The sequence below is a fragment of the Lynx canadensis genome, chromosome A2, assembly GCF_007474595.2.
Source record: "Lynx canadensis isolate LIC74 chromosome A2, mLynCan4.pri.v2, whole genome shotgun sequence".
Taxonomy (NCBI): Eukaryota; Metazoa; Chordata; class Mammalia; order Carnivora; family Felidae; genus Lynx; species Lynx canadensis.
In genome coordinates this window covers 34,908,109-34,929,048 of record NC_044304.2, presented here as the reverse complement: position 1 = coordinate 34,929,048, position 20,940 = coordinate 34,908,109, and the positions used below count along the sequence as shown (strand labels likewise).

Sequence of the window (20,940 nt, the reverse complement as noted above, 5' to 3'; positions counted from 1 at the left end):
CCTCTATCATTGTGGATTTTTTTTTCCTTTTTCAGGACAATTTTTTTACTACCTGAATGTAAAAATACTCTGGTTTTCTTGTTTATTTCCTACCTTAGTCCTAGAATCAGCCGTTTTCCAAAAACTGCTTGTCCTTTTTTGGGGAGAATGGTATTAGAAACCAAGATCTTAGGTAGCAGTAGATTCTACAGGAGTTGTTGTTGTGGTGGTGGTGGGGGTGGTTGTTGTTATTTTAGGTATATATTCATAGGATATTGATAATCCTTCCTCTGGTGGTCACCATACGTAACTTTTGCTAAATTATCTGGAAGGTGGGAATAATTCCTCCTTCATAATCATTAGCATAGGACATAGTATAAAAACAAAACAAACTGTAGCTGTAAATGATACTACTACCGACGACTAGAAATGAAGCAAATAATAATAATTTTGTTTCTCAAAGTTTATTTTAATTTTCTAGAGGTTTTGTTTTTGTTTTGATGTCCTTTCCTTGCCTTTTCAAGAAAGGAAAGAAGTTAGAGACTACAATTCTAGGCCGAGTTCTGTTATTTAAAATAATTTAGTCCAATCACCTATTGTCCCTTTTTCTCTAATGGGTACAACGCTGTTTGCTCAGTCTAAGACCACAGGGTTAGTCTGTAGATAAAAGTGAGATTAACCAAAGTTTATACAAATGTATGGATGGCAGTATTAGTAAGTATTATTAACCTCTGACTCTTTCGTTGCTCTTCTGTCACTTCACTTTTTTCCCATTTCTCCAAAAAGTACTCATGATGCCATCTTGAATCTTTCCCTTAACACGAAAGTGAATGATACCAGGTTTTTAAAATCTAGTATCTAAATTTATTTTTTTTAATTTTTTTTTTAACGTTTATTTATTTTTGAGACAGAGAGAGACAGAGCATGAACGGGGGAGGGGCAGAGAGAGAGGGAGACAGAATCGGAAGCAGGCTCCAGGCTCTGAGCCATCAGCACAGAGCCCGACGCGGGGCTCAAACTCACGGACCGCGAGATCGTGACCCGGGCTGAAGTCAGACGCTTAACCGACTGAGCCACCCAGGCGCCCCACTAGTATCTAAATTTAGATGTAACTATTGCTTTCAAATTTTATTACAGGGGATCCAAATTCAGCAACTATTTTAGATGCTTAAAATTCAGTTCACATTTTTCTAATTTATCCACAGATAGTATTTTAAGCTGCTTAGCCTTCTTAGTTCCTTCTTGAGAAACTTCAATTAAACCAAGTATCACTAAGCCCACTGAGTTACCAGGTCATAATGAATACGGGAAGATAGATGTTTGACACAGGAAGAGATGACAGGAAAGTGTAGCGTCTCAAAAATGCCCACTTATCAAATTATTGATGCGAAGCCATTGACTATGATCCTAAGAGGCAAGGCCATCAACTGTCTAGACATGATCAGAGAGGAAAGTCGACGGGTTTTGCAATCTGATCATCTTGTTTTCCTTTACCAAGGTAAAGGAAAGGAGCTTCACCATGCCTCACAGACTACAAGCAATATCAGTATAACTACATGAGTGAAGTGCATCTCCTTAGAGTGCATCAACCCTAGGAGATTAATGTAATTTTTTACTGGTCTGTCTGCCGAGGAGTATGGGTAAGGGAGAGTAAATATTTCTCTCTAAATCCTTTGTACCTCACTTCCTTTAAGATACCAGTCATATCCCATGGAAAAACCCACTCTAATTTATCTTAAGACTTAAGGGCCACATGTTGAGAAGTAAATTGAACTAGGTTCCCATGCTTAATGTGTTAAAAGTCATTGCTATCTCATGATTTACACTTACAAATAGCAAATTCAAGTTTAACTACTTGTAGGCACTATTTCCTGTGCGTCATCTAATCTCTTAGACCTTCAGTATATCTGAATTCTAAAAAAACCAAATATATTAATAATCCTGTGACAGATATGGTATTATTTATTGATGAATGCTTTATTTTAGATTTGCCACTTTAACTGATTTGTCAATTTCTATTTCTTCACAGTCTCCTAGCTACCCTTTTTTTTTTATAATGGACTCCTCTACCAGCATGAACTTCATAGCAAATTCATAACAAGGCTATGCAGAGAGAGAAAGCTTCAAAAATCCACATATACATGTATTACCTGGAGATTTTAGAAGACAGTGGAAAAGACATTCTTCCCCACTGAGTATAGATGTTGTGCTTGATTTACATCTTACTGTAACAGGTAAAAGAAAGGAAGAATTTGAGAGTTTCTGACATTAGGCACCTCTGAAGAATCTTAAATCCTAGAAGTTCCATTGCCTGCTCAGTCAGAAATACATTGGTTTTTTCACGTGGGCTTCCAAAGGACCATTAAGAACCAACCTGAGGGGCATCAGAGATTCTGGTGGACATGGGAGCAAGGAGTGACAATGGAGTGCATTCTAGTGCAAACTATTTTATTTTTTATTTTTTTATTTTTTTATTTTTTTTGGGACAGAGAGAGACAGAGCATGAATGGGGGAGGGGCAGAGAGAGAGGGAGACACAGAATCGGAAACAGGCTCCAGGCTCTGAGCCATCAGCCCAGAACCCGACGCGGGGCTCGAACCCACGGACTGCGAGATCGTGACCTGGCTGAAGTCGGACGCTTAACGACTGCGCCACCCAGGCGCCCCAAGTGCAAACTATTTTAAAAGACAAATAGAGAAGATAGAAAATGAAGGAAATACATCCACCCAGGGCCTATTAAATATCCCTTCCTCTCTAACTCTCCCATTTTAGCACAAAAGGGGAGATGGGCTGCCACTCTCTGCTCATGCCTCATGAAGTTGTAGTTAATAACAAAAATCTATTCGGGGAAGTCAGAAGAATTCTTAGCTATCATTCAATTAAGCCATCATGTCTGGTTTTTTCCCTTCACGGAACAGCAAAGGGACTATTGCTCTGGTGTCCAGTGTTTCAGCCAAGCCACATACTATAATAAGCCAGTTTTAAGTGATGAAGTCCCAATTCAAACATACATTTAAAAATGTATTAGCATATCTATATTTCCTCAAAAAGAACACATATTTGGAATAAATAAAGAGCTCTCATAAATCAATAAGGAGAGAAAAATGGGTAAAAGACTTGAATCCTTCATCAGAGAAGGTATCAAAATGGTCAATAAACATAAATTAAAGGTGCCCAACCTCATGAAGCATCTGGGAAATGTAAGTAAAAACCACAATACAATTTCATCCCCCAAACAGAATAATAAAATAAGTGAGATGGAAAATGCTCAGTGCTGACAAGAAAGTGGAGTAATCAGAACTCTCATACATTCCTGGAAGAATATCCACTTAGGACAACTATTTGGTGGTTTCTAACAAAGCCTAACGTATGCATTCCCTGTAAGCCCGTAGTTTCATCGCAAGGTACATTCCTGGTGGAATTGCGTGCAAATGTTCACTGAAGGTCATGTTCAAGGATATTCACGGCATCACTATTCCTGATAAACAAAAAACTGGAAACGTCCACCAACCACAGACTGGATAAACTGTGTTAATATTCACACAACTGAAAATTATACAGAAATGCGAATGAAAAATCTAAATCTAATCTTGTCCACACACATGGACAAGTCTCATGAGCAGAATGTTGGATCAAAGAGGTCAGATGAAGAGGACTATATGTTATCTGATTACATTTGTACAGAGCTCTTAGAAAAAAAAAACACTAATATATGCTGTCAAATTCAAGACAGCAATTTCCTCTGGGAACTAGTTGAAAGTAGACAATAGTCAGGGTGTTGAGAAAGCTATAAACTTTGGTGTCCTGATCTTGCTCCTGGTTACATGGTTGTGTCCAGTTTTTTAAAATTCATCAATCTCTACACTTAAGATTTATGAATATATGTAATACAACAACTGTCTCTTTTTTATTGAGGTGTAATTGACATGTACCATTATATTATTTTCAGGAATACAACATAATGATTTGAGATGTTTATATATTGTGAAATAATCACCCCATCTGTTACTCTACAGACTTACAAGACTTTTTCTTGTGATGCGAGCTGCTTCTTCTTTTTTTTTTTTTTAGAGAAAGTGTATGTGCAAGTGGGGGAGGGGCAGAAGGAGAGGGAGAGAGAGAATCTTAAGCAGATTCCAAGCCCAGTGTGGAGCCTGATGCAGGCCTTCATCTCATGACTGTGAGATCATGACCAAAATCAAGAGCCAGATGCTTAACTTACTGAGCCATCCAGGCACCCCAATATGAGAGTTTTGAAGATCTACTCTTATAGCAACTTCTAAATATGCGATATATTGTTAACTGTAGTTGCCATACTGTATATTACATTCCCACAAATTATTTATTTTATAACTGGATGCTTGTACTTTTTGACCCGCTTCACCCATTTCACCCATCTCCCACCACCTGGTCTCTGGCAACCACCCCCTGAAATTGCCTCTTGTAACTGAAATACCCAGCGTTAACCCTCAGGAAGAGTTCTGTACAGGTACCCGAATCATGCCATTAGTGATCTCTCTTTCTCTCTCTCTCTCCCTATCTTCCCTGCTGTCTTCTTCATTGGCTATTGTTTTTGTTTTTAATTTTTTTAATGTTTATTTATTTTAGAGACAGACAGACAGAGCCCAAGTGGGGGGGGGGGGGCAGAGAACAAGAGGGAGACACAGAATCTGAAACAGGCTCCAGGCTCTGAGCTGTCAGCACAGAGCTTGACGCAGGGCTCAAACTCACGGAACGTGAGATCATGACCTGAGCCGAAGTCAAATGCTCAACCCACTGAGCCAGCCAGGCACCCCCCTTCATTGGCTATTGTATTCGACAGGCTCTTCCTGTATGGCATGACGATGCACACTAGGAGCCCCAGGCTTACATGGTATTCAGTTAGAAACAAAGCAAAAAGAGAGATCTTCTACTCTTTCTCACAGTGCAGATCAAGAAATTGAGTCCGAATGGATCAAACTGAGATATACATCCAACCCTGTACAAAATGATATGAGCAGGGTGTTGAACTATAGTGAAAGAAAGAACTAGGTCATAGGTCCATCTCATGAGCTCTCAATACTCGCGGTTGACTGCACTCCCCTATGTAGTTCTCACAGGAGGGTCTTACAATATGGTTGCAGTAAGATAGATTTTTGGCTCGGCTGGACTCGTCTTGAAGACTTCCTTCTCATACATCTGTCCGAAAAGGCTTAAACAACTAGGGCTCCTTAGCATCTCCTTCAATCTCTATATCGTCTTTCTTCAGAGCGTTTCCTGAATGGTGGCTTCAGGACGGCTAAAAATGGTGGCTTGAAGAGTGAGATGCCAAAAAAAGATATATAGGTCACAAATAAGTATATGAAATGTATATGTGTTGCTCCGCTTCATATGCTTTCAGGGAAATGCAAATTCAAACAACAATGAGATGTACTACTGATGTATTAGAATGGCCCAAATCCAGAACACTGACACCACCACATTCTGGCAATGATGTGAAGCAACAGGAACTCTCATTTACTGCTGCTGGGAATGAGAAATGGCACAGCCGCTTTGAAACACTGTTTAGTAGTTTTCTCTCAAAACTAAACATACGTGTATCTTATGATCCATCCATCACGCTCCTTGGTATTTACCCAAATGAAAGCTTTGTCTACATAGATACCTGCACATAAATGTTTATAGCAGCTTTGTTCATAATTGCCAAAACTTATCTTTCAGGAGGTGAATCGATAAGTAAACTCTGGTACATCTATACAATGGAATGTATACAGTACTAAAACGAAATGAGCTGTCAAGCTCATGAAAGAAGTTCATGAAGTGAGCTATCAAGCTAAATGAAAGAAGCCAATATGAAAAGGCTACATACTGTATAATTCTAACTATATGATACTCTGGGAGAAAAATACAAACAGACGAACTGTGGAAATGGTAAAAAGATCAATGGTTGCCAGAGCTGGGGAGGAGGGAGGGAGACAAAGGTAAAGCACAGAGAAACTATTTTGTATGATATACGGTGGCACATACATGTCATTATATTTCTAAAGCCGCAGAATGTACAACACCAAAAGTGAACTCCAAAATAAACTAAGGACTTCGAGCGATAATGACATGTCAACAGAGGTTCATCGATGATAATAAATGTCCCACTCTGGTGGGGGATATTGACAATGTGGGAGGCTATGGTTCTGTGGGGGGAACCATAAATACACGGGAAACCTCTGTACCTTCTGTTCAATTTTGCTGTGAACCTAAAAATTCTTTTTTTTTTAACTTTATTTATTTTAAGAGAGAGAGAAAGAGAGCACAAGCTAGGGAGGGGCAGAAAGGGAGAGAGAGAGAATCCCAAGGAGGCTCCACGCTGTCTGCACAAAGCCTGACGCAGGGCTCAGAAACAGGAATCACGAGATCATGACCTGAGCTGAAACTGAGTCTGACACTTAACCAAGTGAGCCACGCAGGTGCCCCTAAAACTTCTTTAAAAGAAAAGAAAAGTCTACTTGAAGAGAGAGAGAGCTAAGCAGAAGCCACATCATCTTTTACAGCCTAACCCATGGATTGGCCAACTATAGCCTGTGGCTCAAATCTGACCATACACCTAATTTTATACAGTTTCATCAGAACACAGCCGACCTCGCTTGCGCTCCATGCTACAGTGGGTGAGCTGTGTAGTTATGACAGAGACAATATGGGTATGGCCTGAAAAGCCGAAAATATTTATTCTCTGGCCCTTTACAGAAAAAGTTTGCTGACCTCCGACCTGGACTCAAATGTCACACAGTGTCATTTCTGCTGCCTTCTATGCACTAGAAGTCAACCTCTAAGGCCTGCCCATGCTCAGAGGAGATGACTTTATGGGTATCTCACCCCAGTGTGGAGCCACCTAATACACATGCATTGAGAAGACAATGAGGGTGTTGTTGGCTACAGAAGGCATGGGGGTGCTAAGCTGACCCAAGCAGAGAACCCATTCTAGGTGAGATAGTGTGTTTCTTATTTTTTTTTTTAATGTTTATTTATTCTTGACAGAGAGAGAGAGAGACAGAGCATGAATGGGGGAGGGGCAGAGAGAGAGAGGGAGACACAGAATCGGAAGCAGGCTCCAAGCTCCGAGCTGTCAGCACAGAGCCCGACGCGGGGCTCGAACTCACAGACCGCGAGATCATGACCTGAGCCGAAGTCAGACGCTCAACCAACTGAGCCATACAGGCACCCCGTGATAGTGTGTTTCTATGTCTCTGGGCAGGTTAACTAAGTTGAGAAGCTACCAATGGTGCATTCTTTTTCCAACTTAATTAACGCTAGTGCCCACACCAGGGTGGTAAGAGAAGAACTTACTCCTCTCCACAATTATACCTATTGCTCAGGGGCACTTATGCTGAAGTCATTATGACAGCTTTTTACAATGCTCTAATTGAACTGCCTGGACACAGAAGAATTGCTTCGTGCTACAGGAAAATAGTGGGGAGAATTACAAAAACGGCCTATCAGAAAAAATGCAACATATTCTCAGGCTTTTGAAATGTCAGACTTCTGGGCACCAATTTATCTGACTTACATTACAGGGCTACAAATAGTTGGCAACTCTTATTTGGCCATTTTTCATAATGAAAATACATTTCTAAGTGCTATTTTAGCTCAATAATGATTGCACAGATCTATTTATTTTGCGTTTATGTGTGTGTACATGTTGGGGGGAGGGAGTGGTTCTCTAAGTAATACCTTGCCTTTGGCAATGGTGGGCAACAGAGGAGAATGTATTATACTAATCAGATTGGATCATTTGCTTAGTGAGGAGAATTTAACCTGAATTTTAACAAAATACAAAGCATTCAACATTCACACGTAAAATTAAGCAGTCACTGAATTCCTTCTACAGAAATATGACAGTATCATCTCTTCAGCTCTAGGGTAATGGAGAAGCCTGAGGGCCATTATCATAATCTTGAAGAGATTTTTTTTGATTGTATTATGCCCAAAGAGGCAGCTTACAAGGTGGGTTGGAAATGGAGGAGACTCTTCCACTGCAGGAAGATAGCAGACTTCTTTTGACTGACCACACTTCTCATAACAATAGGTGTGTATTTATTTATTTATTTTTATTTATTTATTTTTTAACGTTTATTTATTTTTGAGACAGAGAGAGACAGAGCATGAACAGGGGAGGGGCAGAGAGAGAGGGAGACACAGAATCGGAAACAGGCTCCAGGCTCTGAGCTCTCAGCACAGAGCCCAACACGGGGCTCGAACCCACGGGCCGTGAGATCATGACCTGAGCCGAAGTCGGACGCTTAACCGACCAAGCCACCCAGGCGCCCCTAATAGGTGCGTATTTAGTATCTCATGAGAGAAATACTGGCCAGCAGAACTTTATGAAACATGGGCAGAAATTGACAGACACGGTATTTTTACCACCTGTGTTTCAAGCGTTGGTGTGAATGGGGAGATATTTTTAATTACCTTTTTAAGCAAGCTCTTTAATGAAACATTTGGGCACATGCACCACTCTTTAGAAGGCGGGCACAATGTGCAGAGGACCTGTCACAGAGTAGATGCTTAAGAAATACAAGCTGGATGAGAGCTAACACTCATGTAGGGCTTATATATAGCAAGTAACAAGGTAAATGCTGTACACACGTTCCATCTTCACAATGATTTTATCAATTACAATGTGATTATATTTATTTTAGAGGCAAGGAAATCAAGCCTTCATAAAGCCAAGTAAATTGTTCAAGATTACACGAATTTGATTTTTGAACTAAGGAAACCTGATTCCAGAGTTTCTAATCTTAATTACTAGGTGTTACAACCACCTAATGGATGGATGAATGGGTGGAAGGATAGAATGATAGATAAGTGGTTGGGTGGAAGGACAGATGGGTGGATGGATGGATGGATGGATGGCTGATAAACTGAATAACCAAAATACTGTGATAAGGTAGAGGAAGAAGTAAGATCATCTAACTAGCTATTGAAGAAGGATAAATAGAGTCCTGAAGAAGACAGATGTTTCCAGGTGGAGGAGATAGTAATGGACTTCCCCAGGCAGGCATGCTCCCCAGGGGAGCATGAGCAAAGGCAGACCTCCAAATCCCCAAGAATCTAGAGGATGACAGCTAGATCTGCCTGAATAGGGCACAGATCCTAGAAGATCCAGGGTAGCAGCCCAGAAAACAGGCTGCTGAGTGGGAGTACATGGTGAGGGGTCTGAAATGTCTTGTTGAGAAGTTTGGGCTTTTTTCTGCAGGCAGGAAAAAAAAAAAAACCTTCAAAGGTTTCTTTCTTAATGATGAATAAAATTTACTGAGGACCTACCTCGTGCCATCCAGGAAGTGCTAATATCCTCACAAGAACCCTATCAAAGTTAGGAATAGCTATTATCCCTTTATTTTATAGGTAATGGAGTTGAGATTCAGAGAGGTTCAATCTCGCTGAAGTCAGACAATCTAAAACTGCTTGAATCTACATTTGGACATGGGCAGTTCTCCAGAGTTCCAGAGCTAAACAGAGCAAGAGCATGGCATGATTACATCTGTGTTTAAAGAGATAACCATGGAAGCAGGGTGGATGAGACTGAAACATAAGAAAGAGAAACTAATTAGGAGGCTGTTTATGTTTAGACAAGAAAGGCTGTGGAAATGAACCAAGGCAGAGCTTCTCAACCTTGGTACTATTAACATTTGGGGCTGAATAATTCTTTGCTTTGGGAGCCTGGGTATTGTAGGATATTTAGCGAAATCGCTGGCCTCTACTTAGTAGATGCCAGTAGTATCCCCTTCAAGCAACCACCACCACCACAACAACAATAAAGTCCCCACACGTTGCCAGATGTCTCCCTGGAGGGCAAACTGTCCCTGGTTGAGAACCATTGAGCTAAGAGATTGATGAGAAAATGGAAAATAGGATATTTCACAAATATGATCAACAAGGCCGAGTGATCAAAAGGTAGAGGGTCTCAAAGATATGTCCGTATATGTGTGTAACACAGTCATGGTAATAGTCAAGTCAGTACTAACTTCAAAGGTTCAAAGCTCAGCATCTAGATTTCACAGTCTTGGGTTTGAAACCCAGCTGTGCCACCTACTAGTGGGAAAACTTGGGCAAATTACTTATACTCTGTAGGTTTTAAAAAGAACATCCTAAGAAGAGGGGCGCCTGGGTGGCTCAATTGGTTGAGCGTCCGACTTCGGCTCAGGTCATGATCTCATGGTTTGTGGGTTCAAGCCCCACATGGGGCTCTGTGCTGACAGCTCAGAGCCTGGAGCCTGCTTCAGATTCTGTGTCTTACCCTCGGTCTGTCCCTCCCCCACTCATTCACTGTCTCGGTCTGTCCCTCCCCCACTCATTCACTGTCTCGGTCTGTCCCTCCGCCACTCATTCACTGTCTCGGTCTGTCCCTCCCCCACTCATTCACTGTCTCGGTCTGTCCCTCCCCCACTCATTCACTGTCTCTGTCTGTCCCTCAAAAATAAATAAACATTTTTTAAAATTTTTAAAAAAGAAGCTCCAAAGAAAATATTCGCAAATTACATAACCAACAAGGGGTTAATACTCAAAATATACAAACAACTCATATAACTTAACAACAACAACAAAACAACCCAACAACCCAATTAAACAATGGGCAGAGGATCTGAATAAACATGTTTCCAAAGCAGACACATACTGATGGCCAACAAGCACATCAAAAGATGTTCAACATCACGAATTATTAGGAAAATGCAAATCAAAACCACAGTGAGATATCAATCACTTCACACTAGCTAGATCAGTTATCGTTAAAATGACCAGAAATAACAAGTTTTGGTAAGAACATGAGAAAAGAGAACCCCGGTATGTTGTTGGTAAGAATGTAAACTGGCGCAAGGGCACAGGGGTGGCTCAGTGTCCAACTCCTGGTTTTGGCTTAGGTCATGATCTCATGGTTTCATGAGTTCAAACCCTGCATTGGGCTCTGCACTGGCAGCATGGAACCTGCTTAGGACTCTCTCTCCCTCTATCTCTGCCCTTCCCCCATTCACGCTGTTTTGGTCTCTCTCAAAGGAATAAATAAAAAAAAAAACTTAAAAAAAGAATGTAAATTGGTGCAGACAGAATGGAAAACAATATGGAGAGTCATCAAAAAGTTAAGAATAGAACTAACATATGATCCAGCCATTCTATATCTGGGTATTTATCAGAAGAACATGAAAACACTAATTTGAAAAGATACATGTACTCCTACGTTCATAGCAGTATTATTTACCTTAACCAAGATGTGGAAAGAACCTAAATGCCCATCTATGGATGAATGGATAAAGAAGAAATGGTACAGGAATACAATGAAATACTCCTCAGCCATAAAAAGAATGAAATCTTGTCATCTGTGACAACATGGTTGGATCCTGAGGCTATTATGTTAAGTGAAATAAATTAGAGGAAGAAAAACACAAACAGTATTATTTCACTCATATATAGAATCTAAACAAAACAAGTGAACGAGCGAAACAGCAAAAGCAAATTTATAGACATAAAGAACAGGTTGGTGGATACCAGAAGGGAAGGGGTTTGGGAATGGTGAAATGGGTGAAAGATGGTAACTAGACTTTTGAGATGATCACTTTGTAATGAATAAAGATGTTGAATTATCATGGTATACCCCTGAAACTAATATAATGTTATATACCAATTTTATAAATATACGAATACAAATACAAATAAATATATAAATATATAATTTATATAAACACAACATAAATTTATATTTATATTTTAAAATAATGTAAATATATGTATATACATATATATATACACACACATATATGTGATAGATATAGAGATAGAGATAGAGATAGAGATAGAGATGATAGAACATCCTAATAGCATTTATTTCAAAAAGTTGTTGTAAGGATCAAAACAGGATACTATGAATCAAGGGCTTAGCAGACTTTATGCTTTCAGTAAATGCTCAATAAATGTTAGTACTAGCCAGTAAGAGAAACACAGGGAAGCTTCTTGAGCCCCAGTTTGTAAAGTTCATGGTTTGAGAGTTTAGTGAGTGGTCCCTGAGAACTCTATACATAATTTTACATCAGATTAAATATTCTCCAACTCATGAAAATTAAATTTAAAAAGAATATGTAAGTGAATACTTATTTTGATACCAATTTGGGTGCCTGGTATATGTATGTATATATGTGTGTGACTCTGTGTTTCTAGGTATATTTATGAGTGTATGTGTATACTAATCAGGTATTTGGAATCACACCAAAATATTAATACCAATTCATCCAAATTAGATAGTAAGGTTATGGGTGAATTTAATTTTTTTTTGTTTTTCTATTTTCCTTTAATTTGTTCCATAATGAATAAGTATAACTTTTGTAAATAGGAAACAAAAGTAAATGGTCTAAAATGTCTTCCCTTAAGATATATTAAGAGGCTACTATGTACCAGACGCTGGGCTAGAAACTGAGGGTATAATAATAAAAACTACCCTCCCCTCCCCCCAACACACACAGACATATGCATATATGCACACAGGAACAACAAAAACCTCAATAAATCAAATGTGTATGCCAGAAAGCTGGAACTTGAAAAACCAAGTTCAAATATAACAATGATACTCCGAAAGCAATGAAAATGGTGGGTTTTAGCAACATCATCCTGATCATGTTCTTAAGTCTGATAGAAGATCCAAAAGAATTTTCTAATTTTCCTATTCTGCAAGTGGTTCAGCACAAAACACCATCATCCTCTTGTTTTTAAGATTTTGCATCCCCTATTCAGTTAATTCCTATCCTCAAGGAATATAATGCAATTTTACAATGTCCAAACCAGCCTTGAGTCTGATGAGTAGGGAAGCTCCCCTGAAAATTATAATTTTCCACAGAGAGACTTATTTCAGTAACAAAGGATTTCTTCAGACAGTGTATAAGGGGGTTTGTATTTAAAAATAAAAATCCCCGCCTCCCTGAACATTTAGGGAAATTTAAAACACTATGCATTTTCTCAGCTCCCACAGGCTTCTGAAAACAACAATTTGGGCCTCAGGAAAATTCTTCAACATTCTGACTGCTTAAGATGGAAGTGCCTGCATTTGACTGACTGTAACAAGGTTCTGGCTCAAAGTTGTCACTCTCAGTTTCAACTGGTATTAGTGTGGAGAGTAATGGAAACGATCAATTAAAGATGCTCACCCTACCCTGTGCATCCCTTTTAATTACGTACATAGTCAAAGGATGGGCTTTTTAGAGATGACAGTATAGCCACTCTGTGTCTGCCCCTTGTCATTCTTTCCCACTGCTGTGTTTCTGGAATTAGGCTTCGTGTTCTGCCATCTCAAATATTTTAATACTTTACCGATCTTGAACGTGTTTAGCCATAGGAGGACAGCCGTAAAATAAAATTTTATAGCCAACAAAGTCCTTTATAACTAAAGTTTATTGCACATTTTATATTTTGTTTAACAACACATGGCTCCTTGAGACTCTGAAATAAACATAACTTCCTCCAGTTGCAGTTTGTGTGTGTTCTTTTCTTCCTGGAGAACTGATTCTGTTAGTGGGATAGAAAGAATTTCTGATAATTGGCCAGAATGGCTGAAAAGTTAAGGGGTAAGTGCTTCTTTCTCCAAAAGTATTGAGACAAACTTAATGCTGAGAAAAATGGCCCAATTTCATATCTGCTCCAAAAATATATGCATTTTCCATGCAGAGTGACCATGGACTTGCAGTTTTTATCACTATGGTGAGGATTTCAATCCATTTCAAACAACAAGTCAAGAAACAGACAACTGATCAAATTAAAGGACCCCATTTACTCATCGAGTCATTGATACGTATTTCCAGCAACAACTTTTCTTGTCTAGCTACCATCTGTGGAAATGTTACTTTATAAAAGCGACAAAATTATTTCCTGTAGTGAAAAAAAATTTTTATGTTTATTTATTTTGAGAGAAAGCGCAAGAGACCACGTGCAAGCCGGGGAGGGGCAGAGAGAAAGAGAGCGAGAGAGAATTCCAAGCAAGCTCCGCACTGTTAGCACAGAGCCCTATCCCCTGTCCGGGGCTCAAAATCACAAACTGTGAGATCATGATCTGAGCTGAAATCAAGAATCAGATGCTCAATGGACTGAGCCACCCAGGCATCCCTGTAGTGAAAATATTTTTAAGTAATTAACTTAATCTTAATTACTTCATTGCCAAGTTGGCACGGGTGGCCCCAGAATTAATGGAAGAATTTTAATATAATGTCAGACATTCAAGTAGTTTCTATTTTTCCCAGATTGAGCTAAATAACTGGCTTAAGGTTTTGGCTGTTTTTGTTGAGAGTGCATAGGAATCAAAAACAAACAAAAAAAACCTCTAGATTTTTCCATAAGACAAGCTGCAGAGAGAACTAGCATCCCCAAAGAGTATAATGTATGGAAACACATTCATACTGGCTTTATTGCCCAGTTCTGATACTATTATTCAGATGACCGAAAAAGCATGTTATTCAGTTGCCCCGTTACTTTTTAAAAAATGGATTAAATTTCATTTCTGAGGTCCTTCTTTACTCCGATTTTCTATAGTTCTCAATAAAATACATTAACCCGATTTGATCCCAACTACACTATTATCACAATTTCATATTTCATTCCCTCATCCATATCTCCCACCAAGATTTATTAAACAACCAATGCTCATTTAGACCTCGATATCCTGACTTTCTTGTCACCACTAATATTTCCTCACAGGATATATTTCAGGATATTCTTGGGAGAAAGGGTTAAGGAGAATGCTAACCGCCATACAAAAATAAACCACTGATCTCCTTGGTCTTACTGAGCTCTTGACCTATTTTTTTGCCTGAATAGGGAGGAAAGCGATTCAAAAGCCTTTAACCCTCATACTCAGAAACAGAATCTAAAAATATACACATCTGATAGAAGTTCCTCACCACCTCTTCTTATCTCCAAGGATGAGCTCACTGAGTCTTAGAACAGGAGCAGTGTTAGAGGGGTCACCATTTCTAGATGCTGACTTCGGATTTGCAAGACTCGGGCCATTGCGGTGAGATGCTGTATCTTCTATAAGGCCATCTTAAGAACTCAAATATATCACAAAGAGTAGTTTAGTTCTTGGATTTTTTAATGACTTGTTTCCCCAGATATCCTTATGGTTAGGAAGTTCATTCCATTGTCTACCTTTCCTGGCTTCAATTTAAATGTTTTTTTTTTTTCCAGTCTGTCTTCTACTGAGATGGAAATCTCATATACCCCTCAGAACAGTCTTTTTTACCCTTGAATATAGTTGCTAAGGTGCCCTTCAACCATCATTATTGTAAGCCATGTATCCTCCGTGATAAACATAATTAAAAACTGCTCCAGGGCCTTCTTAAAGTAATGTGATATTTTTACATTTTTATGCCTGGTGTGGGTGATGTTAAAGCAAGTAGCACTGGGATGGAAAGGTAGGAGGGATGTCAAAAGATACCCTCTATCCTTAGCACTCCCGTGATGGAAATGACAGCCTTATTTGTTTTGTTAACCAGTGTATAATTAAAAGTCAATATTCAAGATCATAATAAAAATCTGTATAACTACTCATGTTATGAGACTGAGGCTTGGAAGGAAAATCCATTAAAACACAGCCATGTGTAATTTACAAGAAATCAGTAATAAAATGTTTGCTCTCGACATTATCTGCAAAATGGTCTGTATATTACCAGAATAAATCCATATTACTTGGAGGCTGTAGATAAACATCCATAGGCAAAGTTCACATTGAGGTTATCTGCCTCATGCTCTGAAATGGGGAGTGCTATTTAGAGGAGATAAATTGTGGTTTACTTCTCCAAGTCTCAAGTACCTCGTGCAGAAATGAGTTTAGTTCCTGAGAGGGTATCTGTCATATCCAAACAGGAGGGAATACCATTACAGGGTTGTGCCCACTGCCGAAAAGGATACAGCTTTTGTCCTTAGTGGAAAACAAAAGGAAGATTGTTAACAGTTAAAAGCCTTGAAAAACACTGATGCATTCAGCAGTAGAGTGATATCTTAATTTAAAGTCGCTAGTGAATTCACCACTGCCCATGCATGTGAAACTGTTCGTGAGGCTGTACCTTGGAATTCTGAAGTTAGAATATTTTTACACAAAGAAAAAAATTTAATAGCAACAGGATGGAACCCTGAAACATCCTAGCAGAGTTTTTATGAGAGGTCTGACACCTCTCAAGGCAAGAAAATGGACAACATCTTTAGATAATAGTCAATTTCCTCACATTAACTAATGACTGTTATTTTATGCTATTTAAATTAAACTCTAAGTGCTGGGGAAAGAGGGTGAAAACATTCTGTCTCTTTATTGTCATTTTGTCTTCTTTCCCCTCCCTTGGTCACTTTTCTCCATCAGCAGAGGGGACTTCTCATCCCATCTGGTAATGCCTACTAATATCGATCTGTGATAAAAAAAAAAAAAAAAAAAAAAAAAAAAAAAACCTCCAGGTTTAGAACTCTATGCTTTGCTTTTGATATGGAAATGAAAGCTCTGAAATTCACAAATCCCACATCTTTCTCAGTACATTTGACTTTCAAGAACTACTGTGATTCTCAAAGTGTGGTCTGAAAATCAGCAGCGACAATATCTCCTGGGAACTGATTAGAAATGTAAATTCTAGGAGCCTGCCCAACATCTACTAAACCAGAAACTTTGAACGGGTTTCAGTAATAGGGCCCAGTAATTCGTCTCGTAGCGAACCCTACAACTGCTTCTGATGCTTACTAAAACTGGATAACCACTGCTATCTGGACTCCAGAGTATTCTTCCTGAGGTTCAGAGCCCAGCCATGATGTCTTTGTTCTGGATGGTACCTGTCTTCCCCTCAGCCAACAAATGCTATGGACCTCATGGGTGGGGAAACATAAGGCAAGATTTACTTAAGTGAGAAAAAGAACTACATTATATTTCAGAAACATTAATCCCTTGATATGCATCCCATTCAGAAAAAAAATTTTTAGCAAATCTATTGGGTCCTTATTTTCATGAGCATTTCTTATTCCCACAAACCTATGTCTCATTCTCTTTCACTGCTGCCAGAAAGTATAGTTAGTCCAAAGTTTTCTATAGCTCTAGACCCATTTGACACTACTGGTATTAGAGAAATTATATATTGCATAGTACAGCTAGTATAAAACTGGCATTCTGATAACATAAATCTATAAGCTGGGCACCACTGAACTCACTAGAACCATGTTCATGAATAATCACGGTGAGGACCTCAAGACTTGGAAGTTCTTCTGAGTCATGAAAAATACAAATACATCAAGCTACACTGACTCTAAATTTAAGTAATAAGTGTATTCTGTTATCCTCTCCAGATTTGATAGTTCATCTCCACGGTTTTAGCTCAATTCAACATAACTGATGTTGATCCAGTTTACTGGCAACTCTCTGAGCCTATATTTTTGACTAAGCAGAATGCCCCTTGTCCTAACACGAATACAGGATTTGGGGATTAATGCATGGATATCACCACGATAAACAGAGAAAAAATAGCTAAGGTTTGAGTTCCCGGACTGTGCACAGAGCCCTTAAGCAAACACAACAGCACAACAGGGTGTTTCAAATGTGTAAAAGAAACAGAGATACTCAAGATCTGTAGACACTGCATGAATTAGTATCTATGATAGTTCACAACTTTGACATTAGCTCCACTCCGTCTGAGAGCGCCCTACCTTTGTAAAGATGAGTTTTCAGCACGTACTCTGATAAAAAGCCAAGGCCACGTAAAAATCACGATGGAATGCAAATAAAGGATGGTGGGTGTTCTCTCTGGCACCAAGATTTGAAAAGCGGTGTAGTACCTGACCGGCACACCCATCTGTCAGTCAATAATTATGGTTGTTTAAAATTGAAGTAAACATTTTTTGTTGTCCAGTGCACGTGTGTTTTTTTCTAACAGCTACTAAATTGTTAGGACATAAATATGTTATACATTTTAAATTGTTTAGACCTGGGGCACATGGATGGCTCAGGTGGCTAAACGGCTGACTTCAGCTGAGGTCATGATCTCATGGTTCATGAGTTCAAGCCCTGCATTGGGCTCTGTGCTGAGAGCAAGGAGCTTGCTTGGGATTCTCTCTCTCCCTCTTTTTTTTGCCCCTCCCCCACTTGCTCTCTTTCTCTCTCTCAGAATAAATAAACATAAACTTAAAAAAATAACATAAATACATTATTTGGGCCTAACTACTTAATAAAACTCTTGGCGATATACATATATATAGATATGGATATATATAGATATACATAGTTGTTGTTTGTTTGTTTTTTGTCCTAAAGTTACCATTAACCATTAACCAGTTTGTGGGTCTCAGGGCTAAGGGAATTCCCCTCGTTTGGAATCACACAGAATAAGATATTCACCACAGAGGTAGTAGGAGCCAAAGTCTGTCAAGGTTACAGTCGATGTCAAGAATTCAGGTCATTGCCGTCATGAATCCTTCATTAGCCCAAAGCCTTTACTTCCAGCATAGCAACTGTTTCTCTCTGCCTGATATTATAATGAATCTTCACACATCAATCTCCCCCATAAAACTATATATTCCTAAGACTTGTCCTCATTTCCACACTCTCCCATCAAACCATCTATGCCACATTCTGAGATCCTCCCTTGGAATCAAGCAACTTTTAGATTCAGATTGAGGCTACTCTCTCAATTTCCTGTTTAACCATTCTGGGATCCCTCAGATTTCAGTTGGGGTCAACCTTTGTGATGAGGCCTCATGCTATTCCCATGAACTTGTTTAGCTGATCAGATGTCAAAAGTCAAGTTTCCTTTAAACCTGAGGGTTGGGGCCCAATGGCCTGGCTGGCCCCCTCTTTCAGAATCTTGTACCTGTGTTATACTTAGTGAAGGAATCGATAGATGGATGCATGGATGGATGGATGGATTCTCTCCAAAACATTGAACTGCAGTTTAACATTACTGCCATCAGTCTTCTATGTTAGCAAACCAAAGGTAGCACACAAGAGTGGCCAACACAAACACTGCTCTTCTTAACACCTGGGAAGACCTCTTCTGAGAAAGGCATTCTTTAAAGGGCTACACCAAAACCATCAGCTTAAAGATTGTGCCTATCTTAAGAGTCATGAAAATCTTTTCATCTGTTTGGAAACAAGATTTTCTGATCAATTCACTGTACATGAGAATACCTTCCTAACCTCCCGCATACTCACCAGGAAGGGAACTGAGCTCTGTTTAAGGCATAGTTATATCTAGGTCATCTATCCAAATAAACACGATTGTCCCAACTTGTACATCTGATCATATCTGCGAAAACTTTGCTCAGGAAGACACCTGGTTATTGGAGTAGAGGAGGAAGACTAAGTTAATCAAATGATTCCATGTAATTAAAGTTCATTGATGCATCCCCTAGATTTCTTAGCAGTGTGTGCTTGCAAATGAATTGTATTCCACTGGTTCATTTGTTAATTAGTTGTGTGGAACATGAAATTCATTTTTCCATTAAAAAAATACTTATAAAAAGTAGTTACATTTCCAGTCTAGCCTCCCAAACTTACCTACGCAGTAACTTTGCTAGAATAAAGTAAGTATATTCACAATGGGTTCATATTGCCTTGATGTACATGGTTAAACAAAGTAGAAAAGATAAAATTGAATAATAATTTCATTTTTAAAAAAATGTAACTTGAAGACTCATGCTTTGAAAAGAGATAGTTTTAATAACAAAAGTGATGTATGTGCTCATTCAGCAGCACATATACTAAAATTGGAATGATACAGAGAAGATTAGCATGGGCCCTGCACGAGGATGACACACAAATTCTTAACACAAAAGGCATGTGATAGGAGAAAATTTTCAGGAAAATTCTGAAACAGATTTTGGGAGAAATCTGAACCTTTAGGATCCTATCTCCAATTCAGAAGAGATAGTTAAATCAGAGATAGCAAAGAAAATCTTGGTGTTTATGGGATTAATTTTCCCCTGACCTCATTCTCTACTCAGATTATAACTTCCTCTGTGGACAATAGATACATGTTGATCTATCTTCCCAGCATTCCTTCCTTCTTTTGCTGATAGTGTATCAATATTCCTCTATGGGAAATATTCCTACCCTTCCCTCAACTTACGTAGTTCAATAGAACTGACTCCATCTCTGGGGTTAAGAAATGTATTAGGAATTTAGGCTAATCTGAGCATTCCAATATTCAGCAGATTGGTCCAGAGATGAGCATGTGACCTTAGTAGTTCCAGTCAGAAAATGTGCATCACTCTTACTATTGTGAAAAAAGACCTTCATTCCCCTAGACTGTCTAAGATTTTAAGACACAAACCTGATGCTGCTTATATAAATAAATTAATAAGATTTTAAAAGTCAATCCTATTTGGAAATTAAGCCAACACAGGAAGGCAGAGCCAAGAATTGTACAAAGATAAATTCCTGACCACAACTTTTAAATCCTTATGCCTCAAACCTATTTATTAAATATACGAGCCGTTGATTTTTCCTTTGTTTCAGGCATTTTTTCAGTTGGCTTTCTCTTACTTTCAAGCAAAAAACTTTATTTATTTCACAAGAAATGTCAACTACTAGTATATATTTTAGACTACTTCTATAACAGTAGAAGGAAGCCCCATCCAACCTCTCTCCAGATTCTGACACCAGGTGAATTGACTTCTAGATAATGTGAAGGGAATTTGAATTACAGGATACAATAGTTATTTTGTAATTTTTTATTCATCTATGTATGGCTTTCCTTTTCTCGATTTGGGTCAATTCTTATCATTAATCAGTGCTAGTGATATTTTATTCCCCTCTACCTTGCCCCCAAGGTGATTATAGAAATATAACAAAAAGAGAAAAAGGGAATTATAAAAATGCAACAAAGAGAGAAATATTTTGTGTTAGAGGACTGGAATTCTGATCTTCTGTTTCACTATTAATATGCCTGTCCTAACAAAACCACTTTAATCTCTCCAGGTCTTTGTTCCCACATT

General features: G+C 38.8%; 1 non-coding gene across 1 annotated transcript; it reads left to right on the top strand.

Moving 5' to 3' along the window:
- The first annotated feature begins 19,681 nt into the window (after nucleotides 1–19,681).
- On the top strand, nucleotides 19,682–19,787 carry LOC115509453. The gene has a single exon (XR_003967355.1). It is a non-coding gene; the product is annotated as a U6 spliceosomal RNA (small nuclear RNA).
- Nucleotides 19,788–20,940: the final 1,153 nt, after the last annotated feature.